General features: G+C 47.0%; 1 protein-coding gene across 1 annotated transcript in view; it reads left to right on the top strand.

Moving 5' to 3' along the window:
• The first annotated feature begins 1,917 nt into the window (after positions 1-1,917).
• Positions 1,918-25,582, top strand: part of RAB5B (RAB5B, member RAS oncogene family) — an 82,670-nt gene continuing 59,005 nt past the window's right edge. The window contains exon 1 of the mRNA XM_029594763.1: positions 1,918-2,063. The gene's annotated coding sequence lies outside the window, so the exon portion shown is untranslated. The remainder of the gene's footprint in view (positions 2,064-25,582) is intronic.

Here is a 25,582-nt window from a genome sequence, read left to right as displayed (position 1 = left end):
GGGTCTTTATAATAAGACAGAGAAGGAGGCCTGGGTGTCTTTATAATAAGACAGAGAAGGGGCCTGGGTGTCTTTATAATAAGACAGAGAAGGGGGCCTGGGAGTTTTTATAAAAAGACAGAGAAGGAGGACTGGGTGTCTTTATAAAAAGATGGAGAAGGAGGCCTGGGTGTCTTTATAATAAGATGGAGAAGGAGGCCTGGGTGTCTTTATAATAAGATAAAGAAGGAGGCCTGGGTGTCTTTATAATGAGACAGAGAAGGGGGCCTGGGTGTCTTTATAAAAAGACAGAGAAGGGGCCTGGGTGTCTTTATAATAGTCTTCCTAAAGTTTTCTTGTCCACCTGTTTTAATGTATTCTGCCCCTGAGGCGACTGTTCAGTTCCATTTAAACCGGTGCGATATGTGTTGTATACAGGAACATCGGTATATAAAAATTAAAAATAAATAACATAAATAAATAATAAGCCTGTCCCGGCTAAGAACAGAATTGGTCTCTGGCTGCAGGGGGAGACGGCATATACCTTCACCGCCACACTTGGCTTCCTGCACCTGCAACCTTTCAGCTGTTTCCAACGCTAAGTCCATGCTGGCTGAAAAACCAGCTAGAAGACCAAGGCACTCATCTGATGGACCACGGAAATCACCTCAGGAATTCTCAACTGGGGAGGGACCATTTAGTATCACCACAGGAGAGCAGCGCAAATTAAATTTCCTTCTTCTAAAACCTGAAGCAGTCCCCAGAAGGAAGATGCACATCCACCATCTGCTGGAGATGAATACGGGCGGGATGTCAGCTTTGCTCCATCTCCATCTGCTGGTAGAGGTGCATAACCTACAGGTTCTGGATTCATCTATCATGCCGCTAAGAAATGCTGTGCTGCATTGGCAGTAAGTTTTGCATCCAGAACATGCACGCTCAAATACAAGCAGAAAGCTGCACTGGACTGAACCTATCTTTCTGCATGAGCCTTTCTATGACCTCTGTCACATTTGTCTTCCTTCCCTTAAGACTTACAATTCCTGTTTCTTTTTTTTTTTTTTTGTCTATAAGGAAACAGACTAGCTCACCTCACCTCCGTTCAGTTCAAATCTCAGGGAAGCCGTAGTTTATTTATCTTACTCCACTTCCCTTCTATAACAATTAAAAGTGATTCACAATTGAAAATATATATATATATATATATGAGGCTGTCACGGAGTGTGATGAAGACTGGCCTGTCATTTCTTAATGCCTGTGGTGAAACTAGGAATTATGAAATCCAGAACAAACGCATGGCCAATGCAAACATTAGAATCCGGTTTCTAACTATCCTAAATAGCCTTCCAAGGGGAGGCTTTGGAGCTATCCTTTACCATTTTTTTCTTAAGAATTTTGCATAAGATCTAATGGACGTACTAGAAACTTGTGCTGCTATAAAGGGTCTGGGTTGCTTATCAACGCCATGGAACGAAAGGGGTTAACTCGCCTCTCCTTGACGTCACCCTTTCCCTCTGTTGAAGAGGAAGCAAGCAAAACTAGCCCGGGAGAATCTATTCCTCTTTTGAAGAAAGCCTAGGCTCACTGCTATCAATAAATTATAATAATATATCTGATTGGTAAATAGTAGACGTAATATCCACCCACTGGAAGGGTAGGTTTTTCTGTTTACGAATCCAACGATAAGCCCTGCCCAATCTGTGACTGTTCTGGACATTTCCTGACCTGTATATTCCCACCCCTGGGGCAAGGATTTTGTTGTTTGGCTCTGCAGCCTGCAAGGGATACCTTGCTTACTTTCTATTGGGCTGAAAATCTATCAATCAAAACTTGGCTGGCGATCCGTAGGCTCAACAATTTTGTCATTCGTTTGATTACTTTGCCCAGCGAAGGATGGGAGGAGAGAAGCTTTCTATTGGCTGGCTCGCCCGGCAGCTCGCCTGTCTTCCTTCCGTCGAATTTCCTCCTCCTATATTCAGGGAGTTCGTATTGGCTGAGAGGGTGGCTTATCAGGTCGGGGGCCCCGCCCTGAGGGTTTGGTTGCGCGGCTGTTGTGTTCGACGGTGGAATAGGCTCGGGAGCGGGTGAGTGACGCCGCGGTTCTGAGACGTTGAATCTGCACCGGTGCTCCCAAGGGCTCTGGTGGCTCCTGGCCCAGGCCGAGACCCGAGTTCCCTAGCCGCTGCCGTCGCGGGAGGCGCAGCGCGTCTCGTGGAGCCCCTGGCTGTAGCAGGCCCGGCAGAAGCGAGAGAGGGGCGGGGTCTAGAGACCTGAGAGGAACGTGATGGGATGGGGGGCGGCGGCGGCGGCGGCACCCCGCCAGACCTTTATATTGACAAACATGTGGTTGTATGTTGTGCCCATCGCCTAACGCCGAATTGCAGCTTCTTCCCCTTCTCTCCCCCCCATGTGAGGCAGCGCTGATTCAGGACTGGGTTTCTTAACTTGATGTCAGCGGGAGTGGCCCGCGTCGGGGTCGCAGTCCCAGCCCCGCGTTTAGCGTTGGCCGGCTTTTCCCTTATGGCCGGAGCTTTTCCTCAGGTGTCCGGTTGAGTTGGAAAGAGACTTCTGTCCTTCCGAAACGCTGGTTTGACGATGTCTCACGTTGGCTTTGCCTTTTGACTCTTAGTGGGCAGCAGTGTCCGTGGTTCAGGATGCGATCTTTAGCTACATTGGTGGGAAGCTCTTGCCACTTGAAAGAGTGATTAACTGTTAAGTTCACAGAGTGTAGCAAGTCATTCATTCATGTACCCTTCCTTTATTTTCTCTCCTCACACCATTGCCGTTAAACTATATTTGTGGAACACACGAACAATTTAATGTTTAAACAATGTTTATGACAGTGACTGATCATGGTTAATTTAAATCTGTATTCAAAATCAAATACTTTAAACCATGGACCAATTCTATAGCTGCCTGTCATTTGAGTAAGAGTTCATAGGAGATGCAACCTGTAGAAAGAGGAATCCTCAGGCTGTGATAAAGGATGTGTTAAAGTGGATATAGATAATAAACCAAACAAGTCCCAAAATAAACTAGGTGAAACAAAGGTACTCTTGAGTATCAAAATTTTCAACCCATATAGGTAGACCACCATACTAGGCTTCTGTAGAGTGTAATCAAAATGGATAGAGTCTATCAGCATGCATTCAGCATGGAGCCTATTTAGTTTGGATACTCATCAAAGGAATTAACTTAAGATTGAGCATTGACTGAGAGAAGCAGAAGGCCAGTACAATCCAAACATAGTATTGATGGCAAAAAAGTTTTCCCAGTAAATTTCTTAGGGTAGCAACTGCCACTCCATGCAAGTTACCCCCAAGCCTTGTATTTTAACAAAGCAACATTTTTACTGGGTGAGGAGCCTGCTTGAAAATTCAGACGGTGCTGCTTGATGTGCTTTGCTTTTGAACTTGGCCGGAGAAGCAGTCCTGTGCTTTTTCCCTTATGTCGTATCAGTACCCTGGGCCATAAAAGTCGGGCCCCGTGTTCTCTGAAAGCAGAGAGCAATTGCATCAAGACTTATTGGTTGAGTAGTAATCCCCATGCATATTGTTTAGGGTAATAACTGCCACCCAGCAGATTACCACCATGCACCCTTTCTTTAATTTCTGTCCTTCCATCCTCTGAATTCTTTGACTGTTTTTGTGTTCGCCACCTCCTCTGGAAGGGCATTTCAGGCATCCACCACCATTTCCATGAAGACATTTTTCCTGACTGGTTCTGAGTCATTCCCCTGGAGTTTCATTTCGTGACCCCCTAGTTCTACAATTTCCTTTCCAATGGAAAAGGTTCGAAGTATGTGCATCATTAAAACCTTTCAGGTATCTATCATATCTCCCCTTTACCTCCTCTCCTCTAGGAAGAGAGGATATATATCTAAGGGAGCAGAAGTGAAAGTACAATAGAAAGTGTTCCCAAGATGCTGGTTGGTTGAATCAGCCCTATGGATATTTGGCAGTGCAACAATAGTTTATTCAGGACCTTTGTTCTTTTGGGGACTCTCCAAGAGGACTGACCACTAAAGAGCATTGCTGCTACTTTGATTATATTTGACACCATCTGTTGCATAAAATGAAATGTTAATATGCAGTATCTCTTTATTCATGAGACTCAGAAACAAAACAAGAGCAAAGTTAAAGAAAAAGTATACAAGCTCTTGGAGTAAAGAAAAGTGCATGGCAACACTATAAACATACTGATATGCCTCATGAAATGACTTTTTTTTTTTTTTAAAGCAACCGCAACCCATAAACCATGCACCTAGCTAATAAAGCCAAACAGCGTCCACCACACCCATCCTGCATACTCGTGCACAAAAATCAAACACTCCAAAGGATGTTCCCAGTCTCATTCTAATTGAGCTGGAAGCTCAATAGAGCAGGAGAAAAGTGCTGCTTCTGCTCCTGCCTTTCCTTCCCATCCCACCCCCCCCCCCCCCCCCAAAAAAAAAAGATGCACTGAATAAACATCTTAAGAGGTAAGAAGCTCTGAACTGTCTCTTTGTAGGTAAAGAAACTTGTCTGTGCCTAATCAAGATCAGAGTATTTGGAATAGATCAAATAGCTGTGCAGTGGGAACCTTAAAATGAATCCTGCTAATAATTGTGTTGCCCATGTTCAGGACACAGAATTCTGCACAAAACAGGAAAGCTGTCAGCACAAGGTGTTTGGTGCAATCTCTTATGTCTGACTAGGAAGACTGTTCCACCTGCTCCCCACCTCCTCTGAATGCTAGAACTTAGGAGCAAATGTTTTTCCATATACAATTGCCACCTCTTATCAAATTGGCTTTTGCAGTCAAGACAGTTTCAGATGTGTTTAGAAATGGCCCCAAAAATTGTGATTACATGTAAACTGCATGTTTCCATAGATACTGATGAGGTAAGAAATTTTCGTTAGGCATCCTCTTGCCATTTCTTCCATGTTGGTGTGTGTTGGAGATGCCATCACTCATGGTGCTGTCAGCTTAGTGTGTGCAGTGGGATCAGTCAGGAAGCAACATCACACATGCCTGTCAACCTGGTTCCATAAGTCATTCTTGCTGTTCTCTCCCCAACTAGGCATACTTTAATAAGAATATATTAAACGTTAATCTGTGTGCACTGTGTGTTTTCTGTACTTGCTGTTCCCTCTTGGCTTGTTGCTGATGAATCATGGAACAGAAGCTTTCCTGTGGTGGTGGTCTCATTGTCTTCTGGATACCTGTACCGATAGGCCATTGTCAAGCTACCACTGTGGGGAAATGACAGAGAGAATTGGTATAGTAGAGGGCTGGCTGTACAGAAAAGGATTCATGGAATTTTCTACAGAGTTCACACCATTAACACCTGCTAGGTTACCCTGAATTAGGGGGGTGGGGCCAGTCTGCATCCTCTTCAGCCAGCCAGACCAGTCCAGTCCAGATGCATTGGTTGTACTCCCCAGCCAGCAGATGAAGACAAGAAAATAAAAGCTGCAGTCAGCCTGCCAATATTCTGTCTCCAGAAGTTGGTATGGAAGCATCCTATGCTGTGACAGCCCTGCTTTTTAGGTTGGTGAAGAAGAAATTTGGATTGTGCTTGCTTTTAGGGTGGTGATCTTGTGACTTCTTCAAGGGGGCTCTGCTCTGGGACCAGGTCTTGGACTGTTGGGTACCCATCATCCTACCTCCTCTGTTTTTCTTTAGGGGCCTGTCCACTGACCTGGATTTGCCATTTTCTAGCTAGTGGCTGCCCTTGCTGCCTTTTTTTATATGGGAGGGGGTTGGGGGTTAGGAAAAAAAAAATCTAAATGATTAGAGGCTTTAGGCAGTCCGCTTTGACTGGAGCAGCTGTGGAGGCTGGACTGGCTCGTGGCAGGAGTCTAGCATTTTCAGCATTCCTCCAGGACTTGGAAGTAAGGGCAGCAATGGGAGATGTTATCAGGAGCATGGGAAAAAGACCCCACTCTGCTCCAATTGTGCTATACATTCTTTGCTGGGGGAAAGAAGCATTGCACATCCTGTCAGTAGGAGAGGGGGAGAGAGATCTTTGCCTAGTGGGGGTCATCGAGCCAGCCTGTTCTGGTGGGCTTGCTGCTACTGCAGGTTCAGCAGCCATCTTGGTTCCACAGGAAGGAGGGAGTTTAGATCAGGGGCCACCTCCTTTTATTTTTTGCAGCATTGGAAACTGAATTTGGACTTCTGGGGCCTGGGCAAGGAGGTCCACAGGAGCTGTTCATCAGTGCAGGAGACTACCTGCTTCTATCTGGTCAGCTTTGCTGAATTTTTAAAATGCCTGCCTCAGACTTTTTGCCTGGGGCAGACTGTGGTTCCAGAAGCTCCAGGCAAATATGCTATTGTGTTCTGGGCCAGAAAGGAAATAGAAAAGGACCTGGAGGGTATTATATCCTCTGGTTCTAAGGTTTCATTGTTAGCTTTTAGAGAAACAATTAGTGTAGATGAGGGAAACTTGGAAGGAGGGATTTGTCTTTTTCATAAGAAGGAACAATCTTCCTAATTTCTCAGTACTTAGAGATTTTAAATATAGCTTGGGAAAAGAGATGGATTCTATGGGGGATCCAATTATGGTGGGGCTGTGAAAGCCTCCCAAAATGTTTCCCTTCCCTTTGTCTATTAAAGAATTGATTTGGGGGAAATGGGACTTCGGAGACCAGTTTTAAGGAAGGAAAACCATGACACAGGTTGAGTGAGCAAGAAAGACTTTGCATCCTAAGTGAATGCTCTTGTTTCTGCTGTTACCAGAAAGGCCACCATTCTTATGGAAGGAGAGCTTCACTTAAGGATGCACAAGACTGGAGGATTGAGGCTGCCCTTGAGCAAGTCTTTGCTGTTGGGTTGGCTTTCTATGTAGCGGGAATGTGGCCAGGGCTGGGCTGTGTTTGGAGTAGTGCATCCAGGATAGTTCTTTGAAGGGTCTTGTTTCCACCCTGGATGAAGCTGCTCAGATGGAGCCCAGGGCAGCTTTGTTGGCTGATGCATGTTACAATTTTGTTTGTACTGTCTAGGAGTAAGTTCTCTATGGTGTCAGCACAATGTTTTTTATGGTCATACAATTGGTCAGCAGACAATATTTGTAAGACACAGTTAATGAAGTTCCCCTTTAAATGAGTTCAATTCTTGGAGAAGTTTGAAGTTCTTGGGGAAATCTAAGGAGCACAGGTTGCCTAAGGATAAAAGGCTTTATTTTCCACTCCAGCCCTGGATATGTTGTTGGGATCCCAAAAGGAGGAGAGAAGGAGTTGTCTGGCAATTGGTGTTCTAAGCCCTATAGAAGGTTTCAGTCCAATAAAAGGAGTTAAAGGCCCATACACTGGTGCAGCTGCCAGTGTTCAAAGCACTTGATGAAGGTTTGGGGACCCAAATATTACAGTACAGGAGAGATTTTTATTTAAAAAAAAATTTCTATTCTGTCTATGTGGATTAGAACAATAAAAATAATAGCCAATAAAATGGTATATTACTTTTTATCTTTGTAATTTTGTAAGACAAATTACATATCAAAAGTACATTAGATATTAAATACATAATCAGGTAGAAGGAAAAGCTTGTTTAAACAAATGTGCTTTTGAGAAGTTTCCTAAATGGTTCAAGTCACATTTAGATAGGTGCACCTGTTGGGCACGCTGAGATGTAGAACCTGAACCAGGCCATATTGAACCCAATGATTCCGAGAGATGCTAGTCTGCTCAGTAAGATATCATGGCTTACTGAATCAAAGGTGGAGGCAGTGTCAAGAGTAATCAACATATACTTGGTACCCAAGTCAAAGCCCCTGCAGACAATGTCAATAGAGAGCAATAATATCTCAGTATTGTGGTACTGTGTTGCGATCCCCCCTCCTGCTGCGTTACAGGAGGTCTCTTACCTTCCTCCAGAGGCCGCTCTGAAGCCAGGGCCTCGCCTACGTTCCATCCGGGACTTGCTCCAGGGCCTGAGAGGCCTAGCTGTGCCTGTGGTTTGCATGCCTCTGCGTTTGGACTTCCTGGGTTTCAGCCACGCCCGTTTCCCTAGGGGCTGGCCCGCAGCTCTCTACCCTAGTTATAGGACCAGCGGTGGGCGGTCCTGGCAAGCTCCTCCCAGGGAGTTGCCTTCTACCTCCAGTATTTAAGGACTTTCTGTTCACTTGCAAGAGGCCTTTGGATCAGGTCCTACAGTCGTCTGTATCCTTGCTGATCCAGGTCTTCCGTGATCATCATATGCTTTGATGGATCCCTGTCCAGTGTCTCTGCCTAGATGTTTGTTCCTGTGCCTGCCAGCCATAAGGACTTCGGATGTGAGTATCCCAGCATCGGAGTTCCTGTTCGCCTGGAGTTTCCCTGCACCCTCCTTCTCAGCGTGGTCCGCGACCAGCCTTCCTGGGCTGTGTAGGGCGCGTCTGGGACAGGGTGGTCCGCGACTCAGTCCCACGGGTGGGCTGAGTAGGGCGCCCTGATGGACAGTGCCATGTTTCCGTCCAGCCTTGTCTACAGTATCTGCTTCAGCCCTTGCCCAGATGTCTTCCTGTCTCTGCCTTGACCTATGTCCTCGTCTGGTTCCTGAGCCTTCTGTCCTGTTGGGGCCCTGGAGTGGCCAACAGGAGGGATTCGTCCCACGGGCTCTTGAGCTTCTGCCAGCCGAGGGGGCTTCGGATGTGAGTATCCCAGCATCGGAGTTCCTGCTCGCCTGGATCCTTCCTGTGTCTCGCTTCAGCCCTTGTCCTGATGTCTCCGTCTTGCTTCAGCCTGCTTCTGCCCCGTCTGATGTCTTCTGTTTAAGGACTCTGTCTGCCCTCGCCTCTGTCCGGCCTGCTGCCCATTGCCGTTCCCTGCGGCAGGTCCGAAAGGGCCGGGAACAGTCGGAGGACCGTTCATTAGTCAACTTCCCCGTGTTGGCTACCATGGGCATGCAGGTCCGGCTGAGGGTCGGACTCCCTGCTTCTGTTTTTGCCTGCCTGGCTCACCCTGCCTGCTCAGCTCACCTCCCACGGTGTGGCTTAGGGCTCCTCCTTGAGTCCTGCCGTGGCCCAAGGGCTCACCACCACCCGCTTACGACGCCCGCGCGCGCTCGTAACAGTACTGTCCTAAAACCAAATTGATATTGATCAAGACCATGTGTATTGGAAAACTGAGTAAGTTGATGTAACACTGATTCGATAACTTTAGTTTAAAAAAAAAAAAAAAAAAGGAAGCGAAGAGATAGAAGGAAAATTTGAAAATAAAGGATTGGCAGACTCTTTGCTTAAAAAAAAAAAAAAAAAAGTTAGAAGCCTTTTTCAAGGTCTGTGGACTCATTCCACTAGTAAGAGAGAAATTCACAAGACCAGTCAGGAAGGGAGCAATTTCTTGATGTAATACTTTTTTAGTATTGCAGTAGAACTCTGGTCTAATGGGCATATTGTAACATTCATCTTGATTATAATTTGAGAAATATCATCAAATTGAGAAACGGGTGGAAAAAGTCTCACCTGTATAGACATTATCCACAGGAAGGATGACATGATCAGAAAATTGAGCACAAAGATGAGACATTGGTAGTAAAGATGCAAATGGTTGTGTGAAACTAGAATAGAGAAGAGGCTGAGTATATTTGTGATGAGTCAAGGGAGTCTGTTAAATCTTTTTATACTGTTAGTCATTTAACAAGGATTATAAAGAGACAAGGAGATATGCTGTTAGTAATCCTTTTTTACAGAATTGTTGGCTGCCTGTTAGCTGGCCAGTTGATTTTTGTATTCAGAATAATTCTCAGGGGAAGGTGACTTGCGCCACACAGTTTCCAATTTACATAGAGTATGATTCATCTCTCCCAGACTATATGAGAATATCGTGGAACAGAATGAGAGCAGCGAGCGACTCTCTTTTGGGCAGGAACCAATTTGTCAAGTACTGATGTAATTGAAGAATTCTAGTGGTCTTCTAATGAAGAAACTATGGTATCTAATGGCATGTGTAGTAATAGAAGAAATTTCTCCTTGAACTTATCTTGGTCAATGCAACCTCACTTCAAAATTATTGTAGGCAAAGGTATTTTAGTTAAGAGATGGCAATGTATGAGAATGGTCTGACCAGGTAAGCTTATAAGCAAGTATGTCTGCAATGTTATCTGAAAAGATTGAAGTATTGACAAAAATGAGATCAAGGATATGTCCAGCTTGATGAGTAGGGAGAGTAATCAATTGTTGCCAGCCACAAGTAGATATCTCCAGGAAGGAATCGGCAGAGGGATATAATGGCATCTGATCAACATGTAAATTGAAATCGCCCAAAATGATAGTATTAGTGAAATTAATGTTAGAATTAATCAAATTCAATAATGTGTGAAATTGTGAAAGTTTATTCCCAGTCGGTGGTGAGTATGCTCATGGGTCAGGAAGGCATCTACTTCCTTGGTGTATGTGAGCATTTGGAGAACTTTTGAGGATTGGCGTTCAAGCAGAAGGCTTTCATCTAGGAGTGCCTCAGTCCCATCAATTTTGGAATTCCTGCAGGATGGCTTGAATAAATCTTGCTCTCCCTCAGTTCTCTGAAGGTGCAGGTAGCGGCTATTGCTTGTTTTAGGTGTTGCTTGATGAACAGATCTTTGACAACTTCTGTTTCTCATTTCCTTCGTGGTAAGCTTATTTATCCTCCAGTCAGGGAACTAGTTCCTGCCTGGCATTTGAATTTGGTTCTCAAATTTTTTAACTATCAGAAGCTTGAGCCTATAAAGAAAACTTTGGTCAAGCATCTCACTCTTACGTCACTTTTGTGGAAATTTGTTCTGCAAGGTGCGTTTCAGAACGGCAAATGTCATGCAGGGAGCCTTTCCTGAGTTTTCGAATGAGGTGATATATGGTTTAGGTGGCTTCGAGGGCTTTGATAACTCAATAGATAAGAGATTGTGGGGCAGCCTACGTGGACAGGGGTTGTGGATCCATGTTACGTTTGGTCAGCTGTGGGGTTAGGCGCACAATCGGCCGCTCTCCTGGACTCAACACTTCCTTGATGTGGCAGGAACGCTGTGATGACTCTTTCATGGGTAGTAATTGAGTGGTCTGCAGTTAAAGGTTTGTAATGTGTGGGCTTCTGCACATTTCACCCCAGCCTGAAAAATTGCAGCAGCACCTTCAGGGGCGCATACACTTCATAATCGGTCCAGAGCCTAGGTGGTTCATTCTTCATACTATATGGATCATGTAGTTAGAGATGCATGTGCTTTTCTGCGTTTACAATAAATATGGATAGTTGGTGCTGCTAGCTTGTGGTGATAATCACATCTATGCTGCTGCTTGCTTGTATCATGTGCATTGCCCCTTTGAGCATGGTGTAGTAATGGTGTTTGAGGGACCCAAGAACCTTTTTGGAATCAAGTTTATAAATTGCTGGACACAAGTGTTGCCAGTTCCTAACCTTGGTTTCCTGGCCTCTCTGCAACTTTTGGTTGGTTTTGCTTTTACTGCAGGGTTAGTAAAAGGTTTTCCTGTGGTTTACTACTTCACTTTTTTGTGGTTTCTGTAGGGTGAAGTGACAGGTGCCATTATCCCACTGAAATGAAAGGAGATTTTCCTAGCATGTAGACAGATGGACTTGGGACCAGTGGGTTATGCTCCCCTGCCAGCAGATGGAGACGAAGCAAGCTGTCACAGTAGATATATATAACCCTGCAGTGACCCCAGCCTGCCTGTATTCTCAGTCTCCAGCAGATGGTGGCCATGCATCTCCTTATGGGGATTGCTGTGAATTTTGAAAGAATTTTATATTAAGAAAGGAAAGCCCCGCTCTCCTGCGGTGATACGTAACGGTCACTTCCCCAGTTGAGAATTCCTGAGATGATTCAGAGGTGTGCCTTGGTCCAGTAGCCTGTTCCCAGCATGGACTTAACTGCTTGCATAGCTGAAAGACAGCAGGTGCAGAAGGCTAAGCATGGGGGTGATGGCAGATGCCCTCCCCCCCCCCCCCCAAGCCAGAAACCATCTCTGTACTGAGCTCTGGTAAGTAAAATAAATAAATAAATCTTACCTAGAGAGACGGGGTTATATGCCTGCCTTCGGTTTCTGTGCCTTGTGCACCATCCTGTTGGGGTTAGGGGAATTGGGCAGCCTGGTGGGTTGAGTAGCCCACGTGGACTAGGCCCCATGGTAGGCTTTTCTCGGTGTGCTGTGTGGTAGGCCGCGGCGGTGTTTTCGTGCACGCTTGTCCGTGCTTTACTGCCCTCTACAGGACATTGGTATGTGCAGTGCGTCAGCTCTGCACATGTATTAAGCAGAGCATGCCAGGCACTTGTACGCATAACATTTTTGTGTGGTGATACACTCCAATGGGGTGCATTAGTAGTGCGTGCGCCTTCCTGCGCTTATTGCTGGGGTGCCTATAATTTGTCCGTGCAACTTTAAGCATGAGCTGTTTGCATGCACAGTTAGCGCCGCTCATGGTGAGGGTAAACCAGCCTAAGTAGCTTTCTCTTTGCCTGTCATTAGGGCTTCTCAGCCTGACCTGTCTTTCAACATGTCGGTGCTGCTCGGATGCTCAGGGGGAGTTCTCTTTCTCGGATTTTGCTAAGCCTGGATTCCTCTTTCTGATGATGGTCTGGCTGCAGCCTTGGCTGAAAGTGCGCCAGATCTTGGTACTCCCTTGACTGGCTCCTTTGCAGGAGATGGCAGTTCAGTTGGGCCCACTCCAGTACCTTCTGGGCTTGGTCAGGATCCAGCTGCTTTTTCTTGGGAGGAGTGTCTTTTTTCAAGATTTACAAGCCTTTCTTCAGGCTCAATCCTCTACTTTGCCGACCTCTGTCAGGTCGGACCCCCAGCTGGTGGCCCCTCCCTCTTCTACTCCTAAGGTTAAGCGCTGTGGCACCCCTCAGTTTGCCACAGGTTTCCCCAGTGGGGACCCGGATGGCATGGAAGACTAGGCGGATCATTCTTACCAATTGTACATGTCCCAATACAACAGGGCCCTATTCAGGAATTTGCTGAAGCCTTCCAGGACCAGCTTCATGCCTTAGCACAAAAAGATCTAGATGCTGGCAGACATGAAGTATGGTCTGCATATGACATCTTCGACACTGCCTCCAGAGTTTCAGCGGCAGGAATTAGTGCGAGGAGATGGGCCTGGCTAAAGTCTTCAGACCAGAAGTACAGGACAGGTTAGCTGACTTGTCCTATGCTGGGATAATCTTTTTGGAGAAAAGATTCAAGAAGCAGTGGTGCAGCTCAAGAACCATCAAGAGACTGCGTCAGCTCTCCTTACTGCCTTCTGATCTCTCTTCCTCTTCCAAAAGATCCTTTAGGAGAGACTCCAAGAGACAAGTCTACTGGCAAAGGAGATACTATCCCCCGGCATCCAGGGATCGGCCTTCTAAGCCTTACCAGAAAAGCCAACCCAGGCAACCTCGAGTATGGAAGTCACAGCCATCCCCCCAGCCAGGTCCAGCATCTGGCTTTTGACTCCTTCCTAGAGAGCAGTACCCAGCCTCCACTTCTGGCTATTCCCGTCAGAGGCCGTTTGTGCCAATTCTCCAAACCTTGGCACACAGTCACCACAGATCAATGGGTACTCGCTGTAGTAACTCAAGGTTACCACCTCAACTTTCTCTGTTCCACCGGATTCCCCACCTCGGCTGACATGGGGAACATCCGACCACTCCTGGAGCAGGAGGTGTCCCGAGCAATAGAGCCAGTACCCCTCTCCCAACAGGGCAGGGGTTCTATTCCTGGTATTTCCTGATACCAAAAAAGTCAGGTGGTATTCGCCCAATACTGGATCTTCACACCTTTAAACAAATACCTACAAAGAGAAAAGTTCAAGATGGTGACCTTGGGTTCTCTTCTTCCCCTTCTCCAAAGGGAAGACTGGCTCTGCTCTCTAGACCTCCAGGATGCCTACACACACCATTTCAATTACTCCGTCACATCGCAGATTCCTGCGGTTCCTAGTAGGCCCAAAACACTTCCAATATCGAGTGTTACCATTCGGCCTAGCATCTGCCCCACGAGTCTTCACCAAGTGCCTCGTAGTGGTAGCTACCTTTCTCAGGAGTCAGTGTGCACGTTTACCCCTATCTCAACGATTGGTTGATCAGGGCTCCCACTCAGCAAACTGCACTGACGTTCCTACATCTCACTTTGCAAACCCTGATCTCCCTAGGGTTCCTCATAAACTATCCAAAATCCAGGCTAATTCTTTCTCAAACCCTGTCGTTCATAGGGGCTGACTTGCACACTCCAAAAGCGAAAGCCTTCCTACCTCTGGATCGAGCTTTCACTCTCGCTTCTCTGGCCCATCGACTACAGTCTCAACAACATTCAACTGCATGTCATTTTTCTGGTCTTACTGGGTCATATGGCATCCTCCGATGCATGTCACTCCCATGGCTCGCCTTGCCATGAGAGTAATGCAGTGGATTCAGTCTTCTTGGCTAATGTCCACCATTGTCCACATCACCAAACAGCTCCGCTTATTGCTGGCCTGGTGGGCAGACCAATTCAATCTGCTACAAGGCCTTCCATTTCAGGTTCCAGAACCTCAAATAACCTTGACAACAGATGCTTCCAACCTCAGCTGGGGTGCACATGTTGGAAACCTGCAAACTCAGGGCAGCCAAGAGATGCTTTCTCCCTCTCATGGGCCATCGGTCTCCTTTATGCGTACCCCACACTTCCACTCATTTTCAAGACTCTCGTGAAGTTGCGAAGGGACAAGGGGCTAATGATTCTGATAGCCCCTCATTGGCCATGCCAGGTCTGGTTTCCAATTCTCCACGACCTATCAGTACACCAGCACATTCCTCTGGGGAAGGACCCGCTTCTGATCACTCAGAACAACGGCTGCCTTTGTCACCCCAACCTTCAGGTCCTCTCCCTAACTGCCTGGATGTTGAAAGGTTAATACTTCAACCTCTTAACCTTTCAGAGCCGGTTTCCTGTGTCCTAGTAGCTTCACAAAAACCTTCCACAAAGCAGTGTTATCGTTACAAGTGGAACAGGTTTATGGTATGGTGTACTTCCATGTCCATCGATCCCTTCACGTGTTCCACACCAAAGTTTCTGGACTATCTCTGGCACCTGTCGGGCCTCAAAACATCGTCTATCAGGGTACATGTCAGTGCGGTAGCCGCCTTCCATAAAGGTGTCGGGGATGTACCTATTTCAGTACAACCCCTTTTTAACACACTTTTTGAAGGGCTTGCTCCACCTTAAACCTCCTCTGCGCCCTCTGGCCCCTTCCTGGGACCTCAACATGGTTTTGGGCAGCTCATGAAACTGCCGTTTGAACCTCTCCAATCCTGTGATCTCCGCTATCTCACTTGGAAAGTGATTTTTTGGCAATCACATCCGCTCGCAGAGTTAGTGAGTTACAGGCCTTAGTCACCTACCCGCCTTACACTAAACTTCTGCATGATAGGGTAGTTCCCCGCACTCACCCTAAGTTTTTGCCTAAGGTAGTATCGGAGTTTCATATCATTCAATCCATTATACTACCCACCTTCTTTCCCAGGCCCCATTCAAATCCAGGAGAGTGGGCTCTGCATACCCTTGACTGTAAACGTTCTCTAGCATTCTATCTAGACCATACAGCTGGCCACAGGAAATCCACTCAATTGTTTCATTTGATTCCATCAAATTAGGTAAACCTGTGGGTAAGCAGACTCTCTCCTCCTGGTTAGTGGACTGTATTTCCTTTTGTTATCAACAGGCAGGCATTCTGCTTCAAGACCGTGTCAAGGCACACTCTATCAGGGCCATGGCAACATCAGTAGCGCACCTACGCTTGGTGCCGCTTGCTGACATCTGTAAGGCTGCTACCTGGAGCTCTCTCCACACCTTTGCAGCCCATTATTGTTTAGACAAGGCTGGCAGACAAGATTCCATCTTCGGCCAGTCTGTGCTACGTAATGTATTTGCGAACTGAGGTACCAACATCCTTCCGCCAACTCGTTAGGGTTCAGGATACCCTCTACCAAATTCCACCCCAGTTGTTGTGCCGCCTGCACATCTTTGGGTACATTTGGTGCATTGCTCGGGCATCCTCAGCTTGGTACTCACCCATATGTGAGGACTAACATCCTGCCATCCTGTGAGAACACCTGTTACAGGTAAGCAACTCTGCTGAACATGGCGTCAAAGAACATTAGTGGCTTCAAATCATGTCCATTACCAGTGGTCAGGATGAATGCTGTATATGTCCAGATCACGACCAAACAAACTGCAGTGTGTGGCTGGATGACCCCCCATAATCTCATCAGTCCTAAGCTGCAAAAAATTGTAAGCCTGCGGCCAAAAAGCAAAAGGTCAGCTTCAAGAAGTCCTCACTCCCTTGCTTTTTCTAGGAGCAGCTGGAGCAAATCCTCCAGCTGGGGTTTATCTTGCTGTGATGACCCAGACTTGGATCAGCCCCAGGTGCATTGAGCCCTAGACTGCCTCGTTTCTGTGAGTCTGTCAGATGGCCTGTCAAGGTAAAGCACAGAGACTCAACACACTTGGTGCATTCTGCCTCAATGCTTTCCAAACAGAAGAAAGGCACAATTCCATATCAGGTGAAATCTGTTCCCCAAAAAGATGCATCATAGCTGCTGCTGCATAACACATTAGGGTGCACAGTGCATCTCATCAGTCGACGCATGCCGCATTGAAGAAGCTCCCTTAACTAGTTTTTTCAGTGTCCCAAATGCTAACCCAAGGCCTTTGCCTACAATCTCCGGAGCCAGTTTGTTCAGTTTTGTCCTTAGCGTCCAATCCATCGACTGTAGCAGAACAGGAGTCTGTTCTAGTTTCCGAGGAAGATGCACTTCTGTTGACACCTGCCCAGAGGTCACAACAAATAATGGAACATAAGTTTGTAGCTTCTCTTCTTTTGTCTCAGAACCATAACAACCAATCTTCCGCCAGCCTACCCTATCCAGCCATACACTCTGCAGAGTGTAATGCTAAGTGCCTCATCTCCACAAAGGTAGTTGTCTTCGGGTCATTTGCGATCTTCTTCTTCCAATGAGCGACAGCCATCCATCCTGGCTCCCTCCAGGTTGCAGAGCCCTTGGGCCATGCTGCGTTCCTCATTGTCCAGTATATATTCCCACCGCAGTTCCTTAGGTTTTATTTCCGACCCACCTCTGGTGCTGCTGGAACGTACTTCACCTCCAGAAGACTTAACATACTCCATATTTGTGGAGAAAATAGGCATGATGCCTAACATAGCAGTGTGCAATAATCTGGATCCTATAGCGGAAGTCATGGGCATTCTAAAGATCCTAGACATTCCAGTGGAACAGTCTGCATTACTTACCCATGCAGTATTAGTCTTAATGAAGAAGGGGGAAACACCATACTTGTGCATCACTGCTGCCTGGAAGTTAGATTTGAAAATTCAAATGAGAATCACTGGCATACGATGTGGTTCAATTTCCCACTTTCTAATAGTGCACTGCACCCTCCAAAAATGTGAAAAAGACCTGCCTTCACTCCACTCTGCCTGGAAAAGATCATTGAATTTTAGATGACTTAAAAGAAGACTTTCCTGGGCACATTGCTCACAGCAAGAAACATGCAACATCAGTTTTACATGGTCCGGTATATTTGTCTGTGTCCAAAACTTAAGAGCCCTTCATTTGTTTGGAAACTAGAGAACAAGTCTCACCAGCTCCCCTCTATGATTGAGGAAGCCATTAGTCACCACCTCTGCTCAGTATTTGAATTTTTCAACACCACAGCTCATTCTTCAGCTGTATTCATTGGAATGCACCACATATCATGGTTCAAATTGAGCAGTATTTGGGAAGATGTACACGAAAAGCTGGCTTACTTATCCTGCCTTGGTGACAATCGGTTTGAAACTTCGTGAGATGGTGTCCCAAATCAATATAGCAGTCCAGTCATTGTGCATAGTAGTGGAACTGCATCCCTCCAGCAGAAGACACTATAAGGCATACAAATGACCTTATCCCAGGTGGTTGTATTGGCAGTATTATCTGCCTCCTCTTCCTCTGAGCACCAGCAGACACAACCAGCACCTGAGAAAGTGCCACCAACAAATACAACTGCCTCTGGCAAAACAGAGTAAAATATTTTTGAGCAACCCAGGACTGTGACTCTGCATCCGGTGGGGGCAGAATTCAGTCATTTGAAACAGTCTGGAATCAATTATCACAAGACCAAATGGGTTCTAAAAATTGTCCACCAAGGGTATCTCCTCAGCTTCAAACTGCAACCAGTGATACCATCATACTACTGTACTTAATGTGTGAGGCTTGCTGGGCAGACTGGATGGGCCGTTTGGTCTTCTTCTGCCGTCATTTCTATGTTTCTATGTTCCACCATCCAAATTGTACACCTTTTGCCTCTTGTAACTCGAGGTACAGCAATTAGCATGGAGGACAATACAGAAAGTTCCTCCCATTCAATGTGGCTAGGGTTTCTACTCCCAATATTTCCTTATCCCTGAGAAATCTAGAGGCCTGTGACCCATACTAGACCTGTGGGATCTCAATCAACATCCTTCATTGGAAGAAATTCAAAATAATCTCCTTGAGCATTTATTCTCCCTTATTTTCAGCAGGGAAATGGGATGTGCTCCCTAGACCTCAAGAATGCATATAGGCACAACCCAATACACCCTTCTTTCCAGTATTACCTCTGTTTCCAGGCTGACACAATTGATTCTCAATACAAAGCTCTTGTCAGGACTTTTGGCTGCCCCTCCCTCCTGCTTGTGTTTACAAAATGCTTTGTAATGGTAGTGGCCCATTTTACATTGTTGAGATTTGAGTGTTCCCATATTTGGCAACTGATTCTTAGCAGCCCTGACAAAGGACAGTCTTCAGGAGCATTTTAACAGCTGTAGAGACAGTACAGTCCTTTGGGTTCCTAGTCAGCTTTGAGAAGTCAATCCTGGAACCCACTCTACCTTCAGTTCATTGGAGCCAATTATAGATTCGGACCATGTATGAGAGTTCCTACCTTTTGGACAGAGCAGCTATGTTGAACAAGATTGCCACCTCCCCAACCATAACTGCATACCACCACCTAGTAATTTTGAGTCTCTTAGCAGTGGCAGTTAACATAGTCCCTCTGCATATGCATTATCTGCAGTGGGATTACAGACCCAATGGAATACCCTTTTCTCCAAGGACAAGCAAGATGGTAGCCTTCACACATGGGTGACATTATCAGATGGAGACTGATGCAGAAAACTTATGTCAAAGTTTCTAGAAACTTTTCAACTAGGCACACTGAGCACTCTCGGCATGCCCTGTAACCACACGCCCATGCGGGGGTCCCTCTTCAGTCTCTCTTCCATAGAGCTTTGAGCCTTGAGAGTTGATTTGAGCTCTTAAAGATTTGGCCTTCTGGCCTACTGGGAAAACTTTTTTCGTGTTTTTCATGATTTTTTTTTCTCTGTTCTGTTGGTGCTTTCCTGTAGTGTCCCCAGTCAGGGTTTTTGACGTCTTCGGGTAAGTTTCCTTTTGCAGTCTATTTTTCCCTGTGGTAGAGGTGCCTTGGTGCCCGCTTGTCATCGATGCCCACCGCTACCATTCCATCCTTCTGCCCTTTTTTGTTTTACTCCTTCATGGCCACGTCCAGTTTTTGCTGACGCCCCAGTGCCCGTAGATCACCGATCCACATGAAGTCTGCATCCTCTGCCTGGGGGCATTGCATGACGAGATGTCTGCTTTACTTTAACTTGACAAGATGGAGTACCTTTTTAGGTCGAAGTCCAACCCACCAACGGCATTGGCATCTAAGGACCACCAGTGGATAGAGGTGCCAGACACAGACAACTGTCTATCTTTTCTGGATCATTGACGATAGATTCTTCGTCTTTGAACTCTGCACCGGGGAAAGACTGGGCCAAGAAACATCTGCACCGATCCCAGTCAATGCATGGTGCAGCACACAGGAATGCACCAGCTTTTGCTGTGATACCCCCAAAGCGATCTCATGGTGAGGAGTGCCAGTCCTCCATCGATGCCCGGGGTCTGAGACTGTCTCCACTGGTCCTGGTACCAGTCGCTGATTTCCCCCTTGTGGGTCCGAAGAAGAACTGGCCACCCATCCTTCCTCCCATTTGGCCGCTGGAGTGTTGGGTCCAGCTGGCAGTGGAGCAGGTACTGCAGGGCCATGGTCCTGTGGCACTGATGGAACCAGAGCCAGTACCACCCATTTTCATACTACTTCTGGAGAAGCTCAGTATGCTCATCGGTGCTTTACTGATCCAGCTGGCCTCTGTTCCCAGGCCAGCACTGGGGCCGCCTCCTACCAATTATGGGGGTCGTTGCCATTTCCTTAGAGGAGGAAGGATTGCCAAAACCTATAGCACTTGTCCAGTTCCATTGGTGCTTGCACCTCTGGACATTGGCTGAGCAGCAAAGGCCCCATTCCCTGTGACATACAGTGAGGATGAGGGTCTCTGACCTCTTGGGGGGGGGGGGTGATCAGATGAAGTCTTCCTCCGGAGCAAAAGAAGTCTCTGCCTAAGGACTTAACCTTCTCAGTTTTTGAGAGGTTGATGGCAGAAGCCATCCCATTCCAGTTGTTGGAGGAGGATGCGAGGTAGAAGATGCTTGAGATCTTTGTTTGTAGAGGCTTCTAAGGAGATTGTGGTGGTCCTGGTACACAAGATCCTTTTGGAGTTGCTGAGGATTTGGGAACATCCCCCTCAGAGTCTCCTGTTGATAGGAAGGTGGACGGGGTTTACCTCATCCAGAAGGCTGTCAGATTCAATAAGCATTGGCTGCCCTGCCAGTAGGTGGTGGTCGAATCCACTGTCAAGAGGGCCAAGCGCTCTCAGGCCACTCCTTACACCCCTGGGGAAGGACCACAGAGCAATGGATGCTCTTGGGAGGAAAGTGTTCTAAGGCACCATGCTTATTGCCTGCATCACTTGCCTACCAGCTGTGCATGAGCCAATATTCACAGAACATCTGGAAGCAGGTGTAGGAGGTGGCTGAGCAGCTTCCTCAACAGCAGCAACACACTCGTGTCACTGATGTGCAAGGGTTTAGAGTGTGGAAAACATGAGGTCCTTGCAGCCTACGATGTTTTCGAGAGTGCTGTGGGAATCTATGCCCGCAGAATGGCATGGCCCAGGTCTCTGATCTCCAACTGGAGGTACAGGAACTACTCTATCGTGCCGTGTATCTCTTTGGAAATAGGGTGAGGGATGCTGTGGCCCAACTTCGGGACAGTCATGAGACCCTCCAACAACTCTCTGCCAGCACTTAGGTCCTATTGTCCTCTTCCAGGAGGCCATTGAGGCAGGGGTCAAGGAAGTCCTTCTTTTGCCAAAGAAAGTACTAACCTCCACTGCCTTAATTCCGTCCTCAACATTAGAGCCTTTGCAGCTGTCCCAGGCATCCAAGAGCGCCCAAGTCCCAGCTGGCTCCTCAGTCAAATCTGGGGACAGGGTTTTGTCTGGGCCACAGGAAGTATCAGCCAGTCGCTCGTACCTGTGGTGATGGACCCTATGGTTAGGGGCAGGCTGCTGTTCTTCACGTACCAGTGGCCCAGTGTAACCTCGGATCAGTAGGTTCTGTCCATCATCCGTCAGGGGTACCAATTAAATCTATTGGATGTCCCACAAATTGCGCTCTGTGCCCGTATTGGAGGATGGAAGTGCATCAGGAAGTACTACTACTGGAGCTGTCCTTCCTCTTAATGGCCAGAGTGGTTGAGTCCATTCCACCATGGCAAAAAAGGTGGGAATTTTACTCCAGGTACTTCCTGTTTTCAAAGAGAACAGGAGGACTTCGTCCCATTCTAGACTTGAGGGCCTTGAACAAAGTTTAAAAAAAAAAAAAAGTTCAAGATGTCTTCCCTGGGTACCTTGATTCTCCATTTTGCAACAAGGGGACTGACTATGCTCCCTTGGCCTACAGGACTCATACTTCCATGGTCACAGGAAGTATCTCCAGTTTGTAGTGGGGGAACAGCACTTCCAGTACTGGGTGTTGCCTTTCGAGCTTGCATCTACCCTATGGGTATTCACAAAATGCTCTGTAGCCTGGGAGTGCAAGTTTTTCCCTTTCTGGATGATTGGCTGGTCAAGAGCACATCTCAGGCGGGGGTAGCCAGGGCCATGTGCTTGACCATTCGGGTGTTGAAGTCATTAGGGTTTGTGCTCAACTACCTAAAGCCCCATCTCAGTCAGTCACCACAATTGGACTTTATCAGAACCTTGCTAGAGATGGCTCGGGCCAATGCTTCTCTGCTGCACCAGAGGGCTGTCACAGTAGCGGCCATTGTGGCAGAAGTTCAACAGAGAAGTAGGTATCTGCTTGGCACATGTTGAGGTTGTTGGACCACATGGACATGACAGTCCATGTTACTCCCTTGACACAATTACACATGTGCAGAGCCCAATGGACCCTGAGGTCTCAGCGGTGGCAAGCCACACAGAGCCTCCAAGATTGCATCCAAATTACCCAATTCCTTTGGGACTCCTTGTCCTGATGGGTACTTTCCAGTCTGGAACAGGGAATCTTCTTTCGGAGTCTTCCCACTCAAATTGTGTTAATCATGGATGTATCTACCCTGGGGTGGAGAGTTCATATGGATGGGTTCAGCACCCAGAGCTTATGGAATGCTCAGGTACGTGCTGTGGGTTTTCAGAGATCGGCTATGCAGCAAAGTTGTCCTTATCCAGACCGACAACCAAGTAGCAATGTGGCAACAAGCAGGGAGGCATGGGATCATATCTCCTGTGGTCAGGAAGCAGTCCAGATCTGGTTGTGGGCCCAGTCCCATGGGAAGGTGCCCAGGGCCATGTACCTGGCCAGGACAGACAACATAGTAGCGCAAAGGCTGAGTCATGCCTTCAGACCCCATGAGTGGTCCTGGACCAGGAGGTAGCAAATCAGATATTCCATCTCTGGGGGAGCCTGGTCATAGATCTGTTCTCATCCCTCTGCAACAGAAAGGTGCCTCAGTTCTGATCCCTGCCATTGGGGCACAGGGCTTCTGTATGCGTATCCTCAGATTCCCTTAGTGGCGAAGACTCTCTCTTGAAACTGCGGGAGGATAGGACCATGATTCTCATAGCCCTCATTGGCTGAGACTAATCTAGTTTCTGCTCTTTCAGGAGTTGTCCATCTGGAGACTGATCAGCCTGGAGACTTCCCCAGGTCTCATCACGCAGGATCAGGGCAGGCTGCAGTATCCCAACTTCCAGGCCCTGTCGCTCATAGCCTGGATCTTGAGAGGTTAATTCTGCAGCCGCTCAATCTTTCGGAAGGTGGGTCCTGGTAGCTTCTAGAAAGCCTTCCAGTAGAAAGTCCTATGGACTAAAGAAGTTTTCTGTGTGGCATGAGCAGAAGGCCCTAGATCCATTCTCCTGCCCCACACAAACTGCTTGATTACCTTCTACAATCTGAGATTGACTTGAAGACCTGCCTCCATTAGGGTCTATCTTAATGCGCTTGGCGTTTACCACCACAGTGTAGATGGTACGCCCATCTCGGTACAGCCTATAGTTGTACATTTCATATGGGGCCTGCTTCAATCGAAGTCTCCCCTAAGGCCGCCTGGTGCATCTTGGGACATCAGCGTGGTATTAGCTTAGCTGATAAATGCTCCTGGAAGGTCATATATTTGGTGGCGGTCACTTCAGTGAGCTTCAGGCCTTAGTGACTTAGATGCCTTATACTAAATTCTTTCATGACAGGGTGGTCTTGTGTGTGCACCCTAAGTTCCTACCTAAGGTGATGACGTATTTCCATCTTAACCAGTCAGTTTGTCCTGCCAATATTCTTTCCTAGGCCCCATTTGCACCAAGGCGAATGAGTACTGCACAGTTTGGACCGCAACTGAGCTTCGCCTTCTATCTGCAACAGACAGAAGCCCATAGACAGTCCACCCAACTCTGTTTCTTTTGATAAGAATAGGTTGGGTGTTGCGGTTGCCAAACAGACACTATCCAATTGGCTAGTAGATTGCATCTCCTTCTATTATTCCCAGGCAAGACTGCATCTTGAGGGTCATGTCAAGGCTCATTCTGTCAGAGCCATAGCAATGTCGGTGGCCCATTTTCGAGCAGTTCCGTGGAGGAGATCTGCAAAGCTGCGATGTGGAGTTCTCTCCACAAATTCACATCCCTTTACTGTCTGGATAGGGATGACTGACATGACAGTAGGTTCGGCCAATCTGTTCTCAGGAACCTGTTTGAAGTGTAGAACCCAACCTAGGGCCTGTTTGGGTTCAGACTGTATCTCTTACCCCCCCCCCCCCCCCCCCCTGTTATCAACAGCGCAGGTGGTGTTGCCTGTTGACATATGGTTAGGTGTCTGTTGATCCCTTTTGTATTGGGGAACAGCCTGTAGCTAGGGATTCACCCATGTGTGAGGACTACCAGCCTGCTTGTCCTTGGAGAAAGCAGGGTTGCTTACCTGTAATAGGGCTCTCCAACGACAGCAGGATGTTAGTCCTCATGAAACCCACCCACCACCTTGTGGAGTTGGATTTCTTGTATTTTTGTTATCCATTGTAATTCTTACGAGACTGAAGAGGGACCCCTGCGTGAATGCGTGGAATAGGGCATGCCAAGCATGCTCAGTGTACCTAAGACCAAGCTCTGGCAACTGACTAGTCAAAGTTTCTAGAAACTTTGACATGTTTTCCGTATCTGGTTCCATCTGATGTCACCCATGTGGGGACTAACATCCTACTGTCCTTGGAGAACACCTGTTACAAGTAAGCAACTCCTGCTTTACAATCCCTCCATGCACCTATCTGTTACTTCAGAGATGGTATTGAAACCAGTGATTAAAGTGTGGGTACCTTCATCTGGTCCCTTACCAAATTGTACTGGTCATTCAACTCTGGAGTAGGGTGCTCACCCTGGTCCATACAAAACGTAAGATGTCTGATCCCCTCAAGAATGCAGTCTTCAGATCAGTCTTCCGGAAATGAGGGATGCGCAATATGCTACATGTCCTCAGTCATATCCTGAAAGGCAAAGATGACATTCAAAGAGAAAGTTGTAATGTTTTATATAAACAGGAGGTAACCACATTGTGGATCCTTTGCCAGGTGACCCTACTCATATGGAGATGGACAATAGAAGAGAGCCACACTACAGGCCATTTATTTGCCCAGTATAGCAAATACCCTGGCAGATCGCCTCAGGATTTTCCGTCTTCTGTAGACTCTGGGGATAACCTTGGATCGACCTGTTCATTTTGGAATAGAACCGGAAACTAAATCTATACTTCCCAGCGCACTGCACAAAACACTTTTCTAATTTCCCTGGGTCCAGAGGTCTTGTGGGTTTTCCTCCTATACCACTTATAACAAGAATGTACAGAAACTTGTGCGAGACCTAATCACCATGATCCTGATCACACCGGCATGGCCAAGACAAGAATAATAATCACATCTAGTTCTTAGTCTCCTGCTCTTCAGAGTATCAGCCTCACGGCATGGATTTTGAGTGCTTGATCTTAGCATCTAGGCCTTACCAGAACCCATTCAGGACATTCTCCTCTCAGCAAAGATACTGTCCACAAGACAGTTACTCCTTTAATTAGAAAAGAGATGTGAACTGTTGTGTTTCCTGCAACCTAGATCCATTCACTTGTGAACCAAAACACTACCTTTTATTTTTTGTCAATCTAGCCTTGCAACAGTGTCTGTGAAGGCAAAGTAGCTCAGATGCATAACATTCCCCCAACAATGAGACAC

Source organism: Rhinatrema bivittatum, chromosome 3 (genome assembly GCF_901001135.1).
Source record: "Rhinatrema bivittatum chromosome 3, aRhiBiv1.1, whole genome shotgun sequence".
In the NCBI taxonomy this organism is placed as follows: domain Eukaryota; kingdom Metazoa; phylum Chordata; class Amphibia; order Gymnophiona; family Rhinatrematidae; genus Rhinatrema; species Rhinatrema bivittatum.
The sequence above is the reverse complement of the archived record's forward strand: the minus strand, read 5'-3'. Positions and strand labels throughout refer to the sequence as shown.